General features: G+C 44.2%; 1 protein-coding gene across 1 annotated transcript in view; it reads right to left on the bottom strand.

The window, feature by feature from the left end:
• PDE4B (phosphodiesterase 4B) overlaps positions 1–15,712 on the bottom strand; it is a 133,756-nt gene extending 118,044 nt beyond the window's left edge. The window contains exon 1 of the mRNA XM_026037179.1: positions 15,688–15,712. The gene's annotated coding sequence lies outside the window, so the exon portion shown is untranslated. The remainder of the gene's footprint in view (positions 1–15,687) is intronic.
• Positions 15,713–15,868: the final 156 nt, after the last annotated feature.

Raw genomic sequence — 15,868 nt, 5'->3', positions numbered from 1 at the left:
ACGCCAGAGAGGTCTGCCTGGCCACAGGAGCTGCCCTGAGGAGCACAGCACCTACTCACACTCAATGTATTTATTCTAACCACACTGCCTACTTGACGTACTGGTCTTGTCCAAAAAAGAAGACCTTGGAAGGATTTACTTTAAGATCACTGATCTCAAGAAGACAGGGCTGCTGGTAACCTATATAGTAGGCACAAGAAAAGTCTTTTTTGTGTTCCAGTGCACTGCCTCACGAATTTCACCAAATAAACCGCAACAGATACATCATCTCTCACAACTGAGAGACGGCCGTTCACTAACATAAAGTTAACTATTCACTCAACTAGATTTTTGATACCTTCAATAATAACATAACAAGGCTCTTCACACACAGACCTCGAAGCACTTGGGGGGACACAAAGGCACAGAGCCACTTACTCAAAACCACACACAAGCCAGAAGCAGAGCCAAAAATAAAACCACGAACGAGCTACAGTCACCCTTGTGCAGCAGCGTCCAGGAGAAAATGAAGTATACATCTGTATGCATTTATTAGAAAAGAGAACCTATTTTTAGCCCACACCCTTCTCTTATCTCTCCCACCTACTATTTATCTTAAGAGTGGTTACATCAAGTGGTTTCAAAAGAAATCATTAATTTAGAATCAAGGAAATTCTCCCAAGATAGGATTTGATGCTTGCAGAATTCAACTCCATTTCAAAATTCATATCTAAGACTATCACACAATGCTACCACTTTGAAGGATAAGTGGTTCATTAAATGACTTCCCTTTTCCGAAATTCCTCTTTTCTGAAGAATTAAAAGTAGCTAAAAACTAAATTGCACGGTTTCAGCTGCAAAGGTAAAGCCTGGCGTTTACATTATCGAAAAAGGACAGTAGTGCATTACTGCAGAACGCTCAACTGCAACCCCCATTTAATCTGGTTCTCCCACACCAATAGCCCTTCCTGAGCAAAGCGCTCTATCCTGCCCACTGAAGTCCACTGATAAAATCAGCAAGCACAAAATTTGCCTCACCCTGACTGTGTTTGTATCACCATGAAAATTCTGTTTTTTCTGACCAAATTAAGTATAAATGCTATAAAGCACACAGAGTACATGYGCACTCTGTACACACCTTCTCCCGCTCCACCAGGAGTTGAGGAACCCTTTTTCTGTGTAATACCTTCCCTGTGTCACACTTTTCAGAATAAGGTAGAAGTTGCAAAGTGAATTGCAGAACTGGAAATCCCAAAGCAGAGGAACATACGAGATGCTTCGCCTGGGCAAACAACTTGTCTAGTCTCTGCACATTGCAGGTAACCTGGAGAAACTACAGCAACTGAACAGAGAGCCTTGGTGGAAAGGATCAACATCCTTATCAACAGCTGCAACAATTGTCAGGAGTTCACAGTCTCCAGCCTATAAGATAAGAGACCTTCAACTACTGCTAAAGAGAAGGCTGATAATTGCAATGAATACTACTAATATAATTTGAATAATTGGGGGTCAAATGTATTTTCATAGCTCTGTAGCAATGAAGCAAAAACAGAGTTTTGAAATATTTGGGTTCTTTTTAAGTTAGGTAACGCTATGAGCCACAAATCATGAAGCCCAATCTCCTGTATCTTTTTTCTGGAATAAAATTTCTGTAGACTATTACTTCAGTAATCTTTCAAAACAATCTTACCTAAGGGCAGAAGAATATGGTTCTGCTCATTCACATGCAAAAAAAGAGCCAAAACAACAGCACAATTCAAAAATAAATGCCCTTTTAATACCAGAAGACGCCGGTCTCCAAAAGGCTAGAACTCACAAGATTGGCAGAACATTTCTGCAAGGTGGAAACCTTTTGTTCATGGGCTGTACTTCACTCAGACTGGAAAAAATAAAACGTTCCCTGCCCTGGAAGGCAAAGTAGRCTTTTCTTCTGCACGAAAGAAACAGCAGCTTTGGAGGTAGATGTGATGCTGCTTTAGCAGGGGAGTGCAGGACATGCAAAGAAAGGCAACGTTTTTCAAAGATGCATTTTAAGTATTTTAAAAAGAATGATTCCTTATTTTTGCTCCACAGAATGATTCCACGACCACGTTGACACTCAGTAACGTGAACCCTCAATGCATGAACAGCACGCAACAACATTGTCCTAGCAATGCTGATTCCCTTGCTGAAATGCTAAAGGGCACCTGCAGTCCCAYGGTATGGGAAGAGAACTCAGCTACTGGATGGATTTTACAGCAAGCATTAGTCTCCCTGCAAAATCTGAAGCAGAATATCAACAAATTCCCTGTAATTTGGAGAATTTAATGTTTTTAAAAAGTCAGATAAAGTTTTTCACCCTGTTCTCTTCACTCTAATAATACATTGCAGATCAAATAAAAGCTAAATGTGGATCAGAAAGTGAACACTTGGATACTCCTACATTTCATCATCACTGAATGTTTACCCACAGCACAACAATTCCACATGAACTAGAAGCAACTGAAACACTAACCCAGGGGATAAATCGAACCAGAGATAAAAAACACTGTGAAATCTATACAGGTTGAAATCTATACAGTCGTCCTTTTACCTCTTGTACCTTTTTCTAAAGAAAACAAAGTTGTTATGCAAGAATGACAAACCTTTTTAATACCAACTGTTAACTGAAAAAGATGCAATGAACTGCTAGCTACTGTCTAAATATTTCAAGATCACTGTAATCATTACTGCACTCGATCCTTTCTAGGCTGAGAATTTGCCATAATACAAGTAATTGCTCCACCATAACTCCACTGTTCCTAAGGCATGAGCCATGTACAGTCATGAGAATTGCATTATGAAGAAGCAAGCGTTTGCTATTTTGAGGGGTCGTTATTAATTCTGCATGCGGAATTACGTACCCAGCATCATCCGGAGCAYTGTGGTAATAAGCACCTTCACGGGAGGCTGCAGGGAGCATCCCACGGCTCCGCACCCTGTATTGCTCAGCCGCCTCACACCATTCACTGAATCACGCTTCCAGAGTAAACAGGTAAATGTTTATGTACATAAGCTCTTGTAGCAGCTGGATCCCAAATGCCTYGAGAAAATACTGAGCGCAAATAATTAAAATACATAGATACACAAACAAAAAATCCTTTCCCATATTCACTCGTCACACAAACAAAAAGTCCTTTCCCATGTTCTCTCGACACAAGCTTTTTCTAATGAAGCCACAGTAACGTATTTTTTGAATCAGGAAGTAGATCCCTGACGAGTCACAGAAAAACTGTTGGGGAGTTTTGGGGGGGGGGGGTTTGCAGATACCCTTGAAGTTGCAGGGACCGTCTCCTTCCAGGGCCCCTCCAGGAACAAGGTGGAGTTCCCCTGGAGCATACAAGGCTCCTCAGCTCCCCTGCTGCACATTCTGGAAGATCCCTGCAGAAAGATCTAGCAGTGCTCACATCACCATTTATTTTGGGCGAGTTCTGACTACTCCAAGTATCACAAGAYAGCGCGGCATGCGCTGCAGAGCGGAGCTTTAGCGGGGATGCAGATTCACAGGAGGAAGGGCGGGAGAGGAGCCGGGGCTGGCCGGGATTAGCTGGTCCCTCCTGCAGCGGGGCCGGGAGGTGGCCGGGCGCAGGGACGCTGCCCGCTCTCCCGCGCCCTGCGCCCACTGCTGACGCACCCACCTCACGCATTGGAAACCTAAGCTTCCTAGTTACTATAACAACTTAATGGGTTGCTTCTTGATGGTATTAATTACATTCAGTTTAAGCTGTTCCTACAGGATTTAGGAGGAAGCTCTACATGATGCTTCCCCTCTCCTTTCAAAAGGCTTTTACACTCCTAATGTGCTCCAGCACTCACATGCTCCCCCCATAAATTCCCATCCACGGAGATGGGAAACGCTTACATYCCCGTCCTTCGAGACCTTGAGGCAGTTATGTTCCTGAAACTGAGATGCCTGTACTGAGTCTGGGGAAGAGGCACCTCAGCTCTTTCCCCGTGGCAGACACAGTGCTCAGAACAGCTTGCAGCTTCGCCAAAGAGGCATTTCTAAAACAGCCCGAAAGGCGCGGGCACTTTGGCAGCCCCACTCTCGAGACCCAGGGGGAACACACTCGAATCAGGTCTGCGTTTCACAGCAGCAGGGTCGAGCACACACACCTCTGCTGACAAAAACGGCAGGACATGCAAGAACCAGGACAAGAGGCGAGGGGCAGGGGGAGATTCAGCCCTTTTCCTTTGCCCTCCTGCAGCAGTAGGGCTGGGGCGGGTGGCACACTGTGGGCTTCTGGCTAGAGCTTGTGGGAAATGGCCACAGAGTCAATAAATGGAAGTTACAATATGACTGTGTACCCTTATTTTTAGAAAATATTTGTTTATTGGAAAAAAATATATATGCATGTGTGTATATATATATATATGTACATATATATATATAAATATTACTTTAAAGGACGAAGCTCTCAGTATGAGGACAGCASAGCCCAGCCTAATGGAGAGCTTCAACTTCCTACCGTGTGCACAACTCCCGGATACRGATTCAGCTTTATCTATTTTAGCTGCAGAGCACAGACCTGCAGTAGCTGTAAAACCGTTGCCACACAGGATCCAGGATAATTTTAACCCCACAGACATATGGAGAACACGCCTTTCACCCTCCTCTGCAGAAAAAGCACAGACGATCTGACTCCACAGGCGTCCAACAGGGAATAAAGTCTTTTCCAGGTAATTTAAACTGAAAAATTCATGTGAATAATAACAGTATTTGTGCAGTTGTTAGACACCTACAACATGCACCCTTTTGAAACCTGTAACTGTAACCRTATTTGGAGAAATCAATGCCTATGTGTGAAGCAGTCCTAAGCGCCACATGGTTGCATCCACAGCATTAATACACATGCAACTTATCTGCCCCCAAAAACCACAGCAGCAGTAATGAAAGGCAAATAGATGTGGTTTCCTGAAAGGCCTTTATGAATAAAATCTGTTTTATGCAACCACAACAAAGTAGCTGATACCAGCTATTTATTCCCTGTAGAAAGGGAATAAATGTGCCTCGGATGCCCTGAGCAACGACAGGGGCAGCCTCCAAATGCACACGTATTTATCCCAGTGCACCAGGGAGTCCCTGCAAAGGAGCAGGAAGGGCTTTTGAGCTTCCATTTGTGCTTTTCGCAGGCTTCCCACTGCTAACTGCCAGGCTGGGAAGGTCTCTTGCGCTGCACAGGTACCTTGGAGAACAGCTCAAGCACGCAGCACACTGTGAGGTACCAGACCGAAGCTGGACAGCTCAGCGCTTGCGGCAAGGCACTAACATCAACMGAGATGGATGTGCAGATGCCTCCCTGTGGCACCCAGCCCGCTCACAGGGCCAGACCAACCCGGCCCTTTCATCTGGCTGGGATCCACTTCAAAAAGAGGGAGCTGAAGAACAAACTCCTAACTGTGCGATTGCCCGAGCCACCCCCGCACGCAGGCGGGAGCCGAGCCCGGGCGCTGCGGCGCTCACACAGCTTCCCATCCAGCTGCATGTTTCTGTGCTCACCGCTACCTGAACTGCTAGGGCTACCAACAGGCAGGTCTTTGACCCTCRGCACCGCCACGAGACCTACAAAATACAGACGCACTTGGTTTCTCTGCAGAGCAGGCAACAGGGATCACCAGCCCAGGGACGGCACCGAAATGCAGCTGGCAGCATGCCGCGCTACGGCTTCTCCGGTGCCATCAGCCCCAGCACGGAGCGCGGTGCCGAATCTGGCAGGAGAAACAGTCACCCGCATGCTGGGGAGGAGGGCCAGAGGAGGCACACTGCTAGCGGGGAAGAGGCTTGCAGTACCGTGGGCTGTTCCAAGAGAGCTTTCGAGACGGGTACCGCGTGTTCCTTGCTTGTAAATACAGCACTAGTGCTCACAAAACACAGGCAAGTAAGATCAGCTCCTCCTGGCAGTAAAAACAACAAGCAAACCCCACCGGAATAACACCTCATGGCACAAAAAAGGGAAGCAATATTTAATCTAGCAGCACCAAAGGTTTTTAGTGATGCACACAGCCAGTAGTAGTTTGCTTACAGCTAAGGTGCCATTTTTTCAGTAGTTTCTCCGTGTTAGTCTAAATAAACACAACCTCTCTTCCTTACTTTCAAATTTTTACTACACACAACAGAATCAAGGAATTAATTTCCATTATGACTACATTACATGATAGGGACCTTACACGATAGGTGTCTTACATGAGAACTGCTCTAGTCTTGTAGACACGTATTTGCACAAACTAACTTCACACAGATGGATGATTAAGAAACAAGCTAAGATGCTAATGGAAGCATCTTTCTACTCCGTAACAGTTAGGGATTCACCTGTGACCCAAGGGTTTTCGTTTGTTTTTGTTGTTGTTGTTTTTCCTAAATAAATACATGTTATTCTGTGCATTTGTCAGCGGGCTGTACATGCAAATTGTGCAAGTGCTTATTTTTATAGTTCTTACCCTTGGCTTCATTTGAGCACTGCCTTGTCCAAGCATTTCTGAGAAGGACGTATAAAGTCTTGAATTTATATTTGACACAAGTCAAGAGTGACAAACAACCAGCTTGGAAAAAAAAAAAAAAAGTTGCCACATGGCCCAAAGAAAACTTTATTATTTTATAATAATTATAAATAATATTATAAAACTTTTTTATTTAAAATATCGCCAAAGTTGCACAGGCCAATTCCACAGACACATAAACGAACATCAGCTGATTGGTGTCGAATCATAAATATTACTGGATATTACAGTAATTACTTAATATTACTGGACTGCATGGATGACATCAGGATACAAAGTATTATGCATATGTTGAAAGCAAACATAAAGATCAGAATGGAAAAAATATCATCAGTTTTGTAAAAGTACCAGACTTCTGATCATCCTGCTTCTTCCAAATACCTCTCCTTTCTCAGTAGTTTTCATCCAAAGGTCCTTAGTTTACCTCATTAGGAAAGTACAGTGGTGAGGACAGATTATAGGAGAAATTTCTGAATGAGTTCTACAAAAAAAAAAATATAAAATGGAGAGAGAAAAAGCCARTCACTCAGGCAAATTCACTTCTCCCCAATTATATCTGGGAAACAAACAAACTGAACCAAGAATGCTCTCGTGAACCCAAAATACCACTAGACACTCTTGTAGGAAGAGCAAAGAACCCTGTGCTCTTTCGGCAACGCCTCTGCAAGCTGCTGCCTATAGACATTGCTAATTGTACATATGGTTGCCTCTTCTTCAGGTGGAACGGACAAAATAGGTAATCTTGCAACACGCGCAGGCACTATGAATYTGTGATTAGTATTCCTAAGCATGCTGTGCATCATATGAAGATGATTTTCTTTGAACAGAATCCCATCAAATGGAGCAGCTTCACCCTGAAGCATTCCATATGTTTTACACTTATTTTCTTCTCAAAAGCTCTTGTGAGGCTAGATCATTTTCTGTTTCTTATTTGGGCTGGTAGTTTCAGAAATGGTTACTACTGAGAATTAATCATCTCAGACTCCTCTCTTCCTGAGGTTCTTGTTTTCACTATTTATAAGCACACTTGAAAGTATCCCCGTTGCAAGGAGCTCCATTCCAGATTTATCTTTCATATTTAAGAAGCACTCCAGCAATTTTAGAGATTTTTTGTGCTGTTTATTCAGGCAGTATGTAGTCCGTAGCTTCCTCAAAACTGAATTAGAAAAACATGAACGAAACAAACAAAAATCCCTGGCACTAWTTTCTTTCAATCTAATCATGCTGTTCCTCCAGCCAGTGTGCTGTGTGTCTTCACTGGGTGAGCCCCACGTTGCAGGCAGAAAGCAGCAGTCAGCTTCAATGTGCAGGACTCGGACGCTGACATTCGTTAAGCCATTCGTTAAGAAGGGCAGGGTGGGTGCAATCCATCCCCAAGAATCCATCTAATGCCAGCCACCCCTCACTACTCTCCAGATACACTCCGAAGGAATCACTTAATGTATTTGTCAGAAGATATACTTGCTTATGTATTTTTATATCCTCCTCAAAAGTCTTTGCAAATCCTCCTGGATTTGGAATTTGCCCTTCTGTACAATCCCCTCTGCCTCTCGTGGCTCTTGTATTTTTTTCTTCAGCACTAAACACGAGTTTTAGAGAAGGACCTTGTTCCTGGCACCTTGTCATATTTATTTCAAGCCACTCTAGCATGCTGAACAGCATTCTGCAATCTCAATGGGGCATTAAGAGCACAGCAACCTGTGGCAAAGAGATCACGTATTCAAACCCTTCTTTCATCTTCTGCAACTCGTACACGCTGCTTTCATGCCTCTCCACTAAAACACTCTGAGTCTTGAAAGGAAGCTGCTCGGCAGGTCAACCTAAAAGGATGATGATGGTCCTGAGCCTTACGTCATGTGAAAACTTCAGTCTGCATCCAATACTAAAGCTGTTTTTTCTCATTCTGAATTTCCAGGCATGTTTTAGGTGTTCTTACAGCACAATATTCACATTAGATGGGCCATATAGACATTCAAAATTTACATAAATATTTAATTTTCTTATGAYAAATCATGCCATTAAAATACCAATGCTTGCTATTCAGGCAAATCTAGCTTTAACGTTTGACCTGCGCAGGGAAAAAATATTAGCTCTGTAAAATTCGCACTGCGGATTCATATGTTGTGCTCTTTTCAGTCTCTTACTGATATCTGTGATATGATATATTCATATAAGAGATTAACCATAATTTTGTGTGTGTGAGCTGTTCCTCCACCCCTGCTCTTTTCCAGAGAGGCACTATTTCATTTTATCTCTATGTTCATGGGCTGTTTCTTCCCTTTTTTACTGACATTTTGTGGTTTAAGTCACAAAATTGATCTTTACAGGTTAGTGAGCATACACTGCAGCTCSAGCAGCTCGCAAACCTGTTGCATGCTGCAGCCAGACGCTTTATTCAAATTTGTTCCCAGAAAAACTGTTTCTCATCCCTGTCAGTACCACCTGAGTTCACTTGGGACTCCAGGCAAATACAAAAATGGAAACAGCATGGTTATTTATTCTAGCAAGGAAAAGGGTCCAAATTTGTGCTTACAGATTTAGAAACATTGAAGAAAAAACATCTAAAAGAATACAGAGGAGAAAATCCTGGCGTTAATCCTGGCACTAGGCTCTCATTCTGGCTGCCTTTGCAGCATCTCAGAGATACTGTTGCCTATAAAAGGCACACGGCCACATGAGCCCAACACGGCCACCAAAACATTGCCCACGAGGTTCCGTTTCTTTGTGGTTCTAGGTCCCTTGGCCTCCCAAAGGACAATTTCCAGTGTTGAATTTTAAAGAGTACCTTAAGACAAGGGCAAATTGGCCCCAAGCTGTTGTGCTTGCCCTGCTCTCCGTGGTCAGGACCATTTCCTTGCATCTGTTTTAGATGCAGGACCTCTCCTCTCCCTTCTCGCTCCTTGGCATTCTCTTCCTGCATCCTGCCTTGTGGAGTCTCTGCTTGGTGCAAAATGTAGAAAAATATTCACTGCAAACATCACTGACAGTTCTTGCCCTACCTCGCACAAGTAGAAAAATATTTCTAACACAGGTAATAATATCTGTTCTTTGGTTGCCTTTTTAGCCAGTCTTTTATTACCTCCTATGTACTAACTACAGTCATTCAGCTCTCTTACTGCTTGCTAATACCTCATATTTGGAGGGCATACATTTACCACAAATAGGCACTGTTCTCTGCAAAATCTGCTTATAATACCCCTGTTTTGACCTGCTTATCAGCTGTGCTGCAAATAATTGGAGAGCAAATAAGCACATATGTTAACTGCTTAGCAGCTAACGCTGCCCAGTTTCAAGTCCTCAACAGGCAGCTGACTATTTGCAAAAAAAAAGTGCATTTTAATAAATAAATTTTCTGCATTACAGAAGAACGCTATCTGAAATGTCACCTAGTAGTTTGCATCCTCTTTGTGCTCCCATAGAAAGGTAGCCAAGACCTTCAATCCAATGCCTAGATGACGCATGAATGATGGAAGATTTCTCAGTGGTATTGCATTATTAAGGACACTCCAAGAGACAAGAAGCTGATCAGCCATCTCAGTCCTCTGACATATTGCAAAGGCTTCTGGTGGCTTTCACTGYTTCTCTGTTATCAGGGACTCATTTAACATATGACACAATATGTCATACACTGAAAAACTGGCATTTCCTCAAACTACCTGCAGCTCAGAGGAAAACAAACTGCTGTGCGCAGAAAAACACAGGAGCTTTCACCAGTGTGAGAGGGGAAGCTCCTCTGAATTAACTGGTGCTTCAGTTTTAAGGAGAAATTTTAAAAGGCTCATTGATCAGTTTAATGCTACCATTTTCAAAGAAAGGAAAGTGAGGGGAAAATAACTCTGATCAGTAGTACTAAAAATTAATTTTTCCAGAGCAAACTTGGCTCTCCTTTAAGAGCCCAGATACTCCACTGCTTTGGCTCTGGCTTCCCCATGGCCTGGTTTGGAGGAACCTCTCACAGCACAACACACTGAAACACTATGTTTAATGTTGAATAATGCAAGGCCCAAGTTCAGGTGAGGTATAATTGTATATGCATTTTTGGATGTATATCTGCTATAGCTAGATCTGTGTTTAGGGTCTCAAAGGAGTTGATCATCCAGGTTTATTCCCACCGGTAGGAACCAAACGGCTGGGTTTACTGACAAGGCAGGGTCAAGCATGGCTACCCCAACGGTTAGAGGGAAAGCTCTGCAGAGCAAAGCTCTACAAGCCTTAGAGCTGCCTCTGCCTGCAGAGATGGGAAAGCAGCCCCTGAATCACTGCTGGTACGGCTACCTGGCCTGCAAGAAACTAAGCAGATCAAATTTTAATGGCAAGCTGGATCTTAACTCCAGCCCTGGAAGACTGCTYGTCTCAAGAGCCCATCACAAGACGCTCATCTATTTGGCTCCACCTGTCATAGCTTCCATAGACCATAATTTAACCCATTTCTTAGTGTGTTAGTTRCCCTATTTCCAAGCTCTAAATTCAACCACAGTCCCTCCTGTGGCTTTATCCATAGCTCAGTAGCCACGGCCTATTCACGGGTAATGCTTTAAAGCACTTTTTCACCCAGGAATCAGCCCTTACAGGCTTTATAGAAGGAAACAGTCATCAGCACAGTTTGCTGATCCCTAACCCTGGTCACCCTGCTACCCGTTACTGCAGCACTTCTACACTTCTAGCCTGGAAAAGGCTAAAACTCATAGAAGAACTCACTCCTTTTCCAGTGGTTTTTAATTCCATGTTGCACTTAACTCTCAGCTGCTTCTGCCCCACCAAAAGCTACTATAACTTCACATAAATCAGCAGTAACCCTGTATCACCCACCCATATCATACTGGGTCTACTCTAAGGCCATCTGGTTGTCCCACAGCATCATAAACCATTAGCTTGTGCTACCACAAACTCCTATCCTACTCTCAAGGCTTTAAGGACTTTTCAGTAAAGATTCTCAGCCCATAAGGTGCCGTGCTTTAATTCTACCCCAAAATAAATAATCATTTTCTATACCAAATAGCTTGGTCTGTACCATACCTTTGGACTGTCCCAATCCAACACTTAGCCCCAGTTTGTAACCACACTGCAATGATTCCTCACAGCTGATCACAAGCTACTGTCCCGTGCTGAGACTGTCCCTCCTCTCTCTGCAGGTTCTGCAGTAAATTTAACCTCCTCGTGTCCTGCTTTYCCTGACCTTATCCTATAGCCTGGCCTTATGACAGCCGAAGAACAGCTCCATATAGAAGCGTGAACTGTTTCCTCCTCCCAGCAATATGGACCCTACAGAAAGCAGTAAGAGATCAACCCACAAATATCATCACTGACTGCAACAGCCCCATGACTCTTCAGGGCACAAAAACTCGACCCCAGCCGTTCACCCACCAGAGAAGGGCACCGACCTGATCTTAGCTACAGATGCTTTACAAGATGCAGGTGTAACCAACGGCCCGCAGCCTCTCTGATTCCAGAGAGGAGAGAAAATCCAGGAAGGAGACTGGATGAAGAAACATCTGGCGAGGAAGGGGAAGGCAACAGCTATCTAGATGGCACTTTTCTGTATCTTTCTTCCTTAGGGTTATTAATAAAATGTTTGAAACATGTTGCTAAGTGTACAAACATCAAAAAAAAAGCCAAACTCAGACTGCACCTGTACATTTAAAGAATTAAACTTTTTAAACATTTGAATAGCCACAGATCTAATCCATCATGATCCACATATTTTCCCCATCACTGATTGTAACACCAGATGCTCCAASAGAAAGTGCAAGGAATTCCACCAGAGGCAGGCACAGAATAATCTGCTCTCCTGGAAGTTTCCTTGTTTCTCAAGTACTGGTCTGAGCCACYGAAGATAAACATTTGGGTCCATTCCAAAGCTCCTCCAAAACATCTCCCTACTATTTGCACAAGTTTGGCATACTTGTGGATATCGGTATGATTTACACAAGATTTTTTTTAAGGTCTGAGGCAAGCTCTGTGCTTCCGGAACACACTGGGAGACGAGTCCTTCAGTCTAATTATACAATTCATGTTCAAAAAAAAAGGCAGCTTCGAGTTTGCTTTCAGTTTCACTGAATGACTGCTTGTCTCATATGCTATGGTAAGCAAAAATAAAGTCTGCAAATTCCTCAGCTACCTTCTCTGTACCATTCACCATCCTCTCTCCAATATGGTAATGTGAATATGAGCTCCACTCTGGAACAATCCGAGATGTAACATTAAGCTCTGCATTTAGGGCTTATAGATAACAGCATATGTGTCAGTGGAATTTTACCAACATAGAACAGCACTACCAGCAAAGAGAATCAGACCTTTAGTGAATATTTGTAGCGAGCAAGACATGCTCTCAGTTTAAACCTTATTGTTATTTTTTTAAAGTAGGAAAAAAAATCTATTGATGAAAGATATTTCAATAAAGAAATATAGTTAAAATGTTTTACCTAAAATAGCTAAACAAACACYTGTCTGCATTGCCTGAAACCAAAAAGCCACCGCAGGAAGAATCTGAAAGTGAAGCTGACAAATTATTTTAATTCTCTGAGAAATCAGAAAACTGAGCTCAAGTAATAACATTAAATTAATATCCTCTTGCTTTAGAAGCAATGTTTATGAAATATAGACACACATTTGCTTAAAAGCTATCGTAAAAAAAAAAAGCTATCGATATAACTTCAATATTTGATCAACTTCATTTGTTGGTGCGACATACTTATTTTCTGCACAACAAATATTAAACAACCCATAAAGGTTTCTCCACACACTTTTCACTATTATTTCCCTCAATGCATTAAAACTATCACATTGGGTATCTTCATCTCACAATCTTGTTAAATCTGACTTGAAGAGTGTGACGTTATATACAGAAGAACAAATAATGCCATGAGAACTATATACCTACTCACTACTATATACCTACTCACCATGGGCATGCAGGGACCAGGCATGAGAAGTTGGAAAAAGGAAAAAAAAAAAAAGAAAGAGGACTTACAGAAAGCTGTATAAAGACTCCCAACCAAGCAGGGCACTTCCAAGCACGTGGTCCAGCAGCMAGGCTCTTTTCCTACACAAGGCACAAAACCAGATGCACTGCAGCGCACGTCAGCAAGACTACAGAGCAGCACAGATAAATATTCAGCTGGGCTATTACCGAGGTACCGGAGCAGCCGCTGTGATGGCTTGGGCAATTCCAGAGTAGGTTTGTTTCGRTAAAACAAATCACCCTAAACAGCCCAACTTGTCAGCACTTATAACTGTCATTTTAGGGGAAAAAAATTACAATACTGGCCATGGTTATCCATTTTAAATACGGAAATTCAGTAACGTCACGGTTTTTAAATAAGACTGCTGTTCACAGAGACGATTAGCTGGCAAAACTGTTATAAGCTTCCTGGTAAGTAAGACTCTTGCTCAAGGATCTGAATGCTTAATCAGGAGAAGCCTACGCTTGGAAAGAGCTTGGAACTAGGTACAAAGGTGGTTGTGGAGGAACAGGACGGACTCGGCCACAAAGCTGCCACCACGGGGCAAGCGGAGGGCTGGTGAGCGCCCGGAGAGGGAACTGGATGSAGAAGCAGAAAGGTGCATAGCATTTCCCGGGGCTTGCAAAGAGCAGCGAAGGGGGCAGCAGCAGGAGGACTGACGTTACAGTCACCATGGTCAGGCCAACAGGAACTGGATAGAGAGACCCGCATCGTASGGAGAGGGAAGGTATAGGCCAAGAAGGAAACTTCAGTAAACAGAACCAGAAGGTACAAACACCAAATAAAAGTTTTTGCAACCTAGGAAGAAGATAGATCCTTTTAGGAACAGGAAACTGGAAAGGGTCCTGCCTGCATATATCAAACTAGCACAAGACCAGGGCTTCATCCTCTACCTACCRACAGGATGCAGGATAATCTTAGCTAGGATTTTTTCACTTGCTCCTAAATTCAACCTCAACATGGTTTAGGTACCAAGCAAGCTGAAGCCGGTCTTTTAATTCAGGCTCACATATACATGCTGTATTAGAACAGCTTACGGGAATCTAAATTGCTCAAAGATTAATAAAATAAGACATAGGTGTTCTTGGAGGATCCAAGCAGGCACATGGAGCTACTAAAATAGATTAGATGACATGAGAAAGAGACAGATAATTACTACGAATAATCTGCTATATGAAGTCAGAATCCTTAATACTTTACTAGAAAAGCACTCTGCACTAAAGCGCTTAGATTCTACATGATTTATAAATCAGAGATTTGTTTACAATCTGTCCTCTGCCTCTGGAGCACATAGTGAGAAGAGCAGTGAATGAYGATCTCTCTCAAACTGGAACTGAAGAAGTTCTCTGTTTCAATGGATTTAAACCTGCAAGTGCAATTCCAATTTGACATGCAAATCCTCCTGCCCCGACCKCAGCTGAAAGACCTGGGTAATACATTGATGCTCTATAAAAAAATATTCCCTGTGGCTTCCTCTGGACATCAGAATTTCAGAGGAAAAAAACAAAAAGCTTTGCATGAAGCCTGCCATGAAGACAAGACCCAAACGCAGCAGGACTGCTCTGCCGGGCGCAGGTCTGCAGTGCTTCACACGGGAGCAGATGGCGAGCTCCACGCCGGCACGTTCCCCCTCGGCCGGTCGCGCTCCACGCCAGGAGCCCRGGGATGGCTCCGTGCCTCGGAGCTGCCTTCTCCTCCCGCCGCTGCCCACCTGAGCACCGCGCAACTTCCACGTCCTCCCTCAACTCGCAACCCAGCTGGGAAAAGGGGAGCAAAAACAACCCCCAAACTGACTCAAAGCACACGCTGGCGAACACGGCGCAGCAGCAAAGCCGAGGGGAGCAGGTGCCGGGAGGGATTCCCACACGGAGCACTGTGTGCCGGCGGGCTCCGGACCCGCTTCCAGTGGGGAACACGGCGCTCTGCACGGCCGGGCCTCCATCCGACGCCTCCGGGTGACGCGTTTGGAACAACTCCGTTCCGGACACGTTTTCAAGCCAAACTGCAACCTACTGCAACGAGGCAGGCTCCACATCCTCCCCTTTTTTGGCTCTCCGCAAGGTGCAGMATAAAACACATAAATAAACAAAAATAACATTTTCAAATAGAAACGCGCGGGGAAGGAAGAGAGAGAAAATAAAAATAATTTTAAACGGCAGGAGCAAACCCCCTCCCTGCCTCCCTCCGTCCCCCGCTCGGGCTGGCAATTAGCCCCGCCATGGGAACTCACCGAGCCGGCTGCAGCAGCGCGCCGCCCGCCTCCAACGGCCACAACGGCCGCCGCTGAGGCGGCGCCAACGGCTCCAACGGCCGCCGCTGCCGGGCGGCGCGCGCCAACGGCTCCAACGGCCCGCGCTAACGGCTGCCCGGGGCGGCGCCAACGGCTCCAACGGCGGGGGCGGCGGGCGGGC

Source organism: Nothoprocta perdicaria, unplaced genomic scaffold (assembly GCF_003342845.1).
Source record: "Nothoprocta perdicaria isolate Ctin4 unplaced genomic scaffold, notPer1 scaffold_191, whole genome shotgun sequence".
In the NCBI taxonomy this organism is placed as follows: domain Eukaryota; kingdom Metazoa; phylum Chordata; class Aves; order Tinamiformes; family Tinamidae; genus Nothoprocta; species Nothoprocta perdicaria.
Note: the sequence above shows the minus strand (reverse complement) of the source record. Positions and strands in the feature narration are given on the sequence as shown.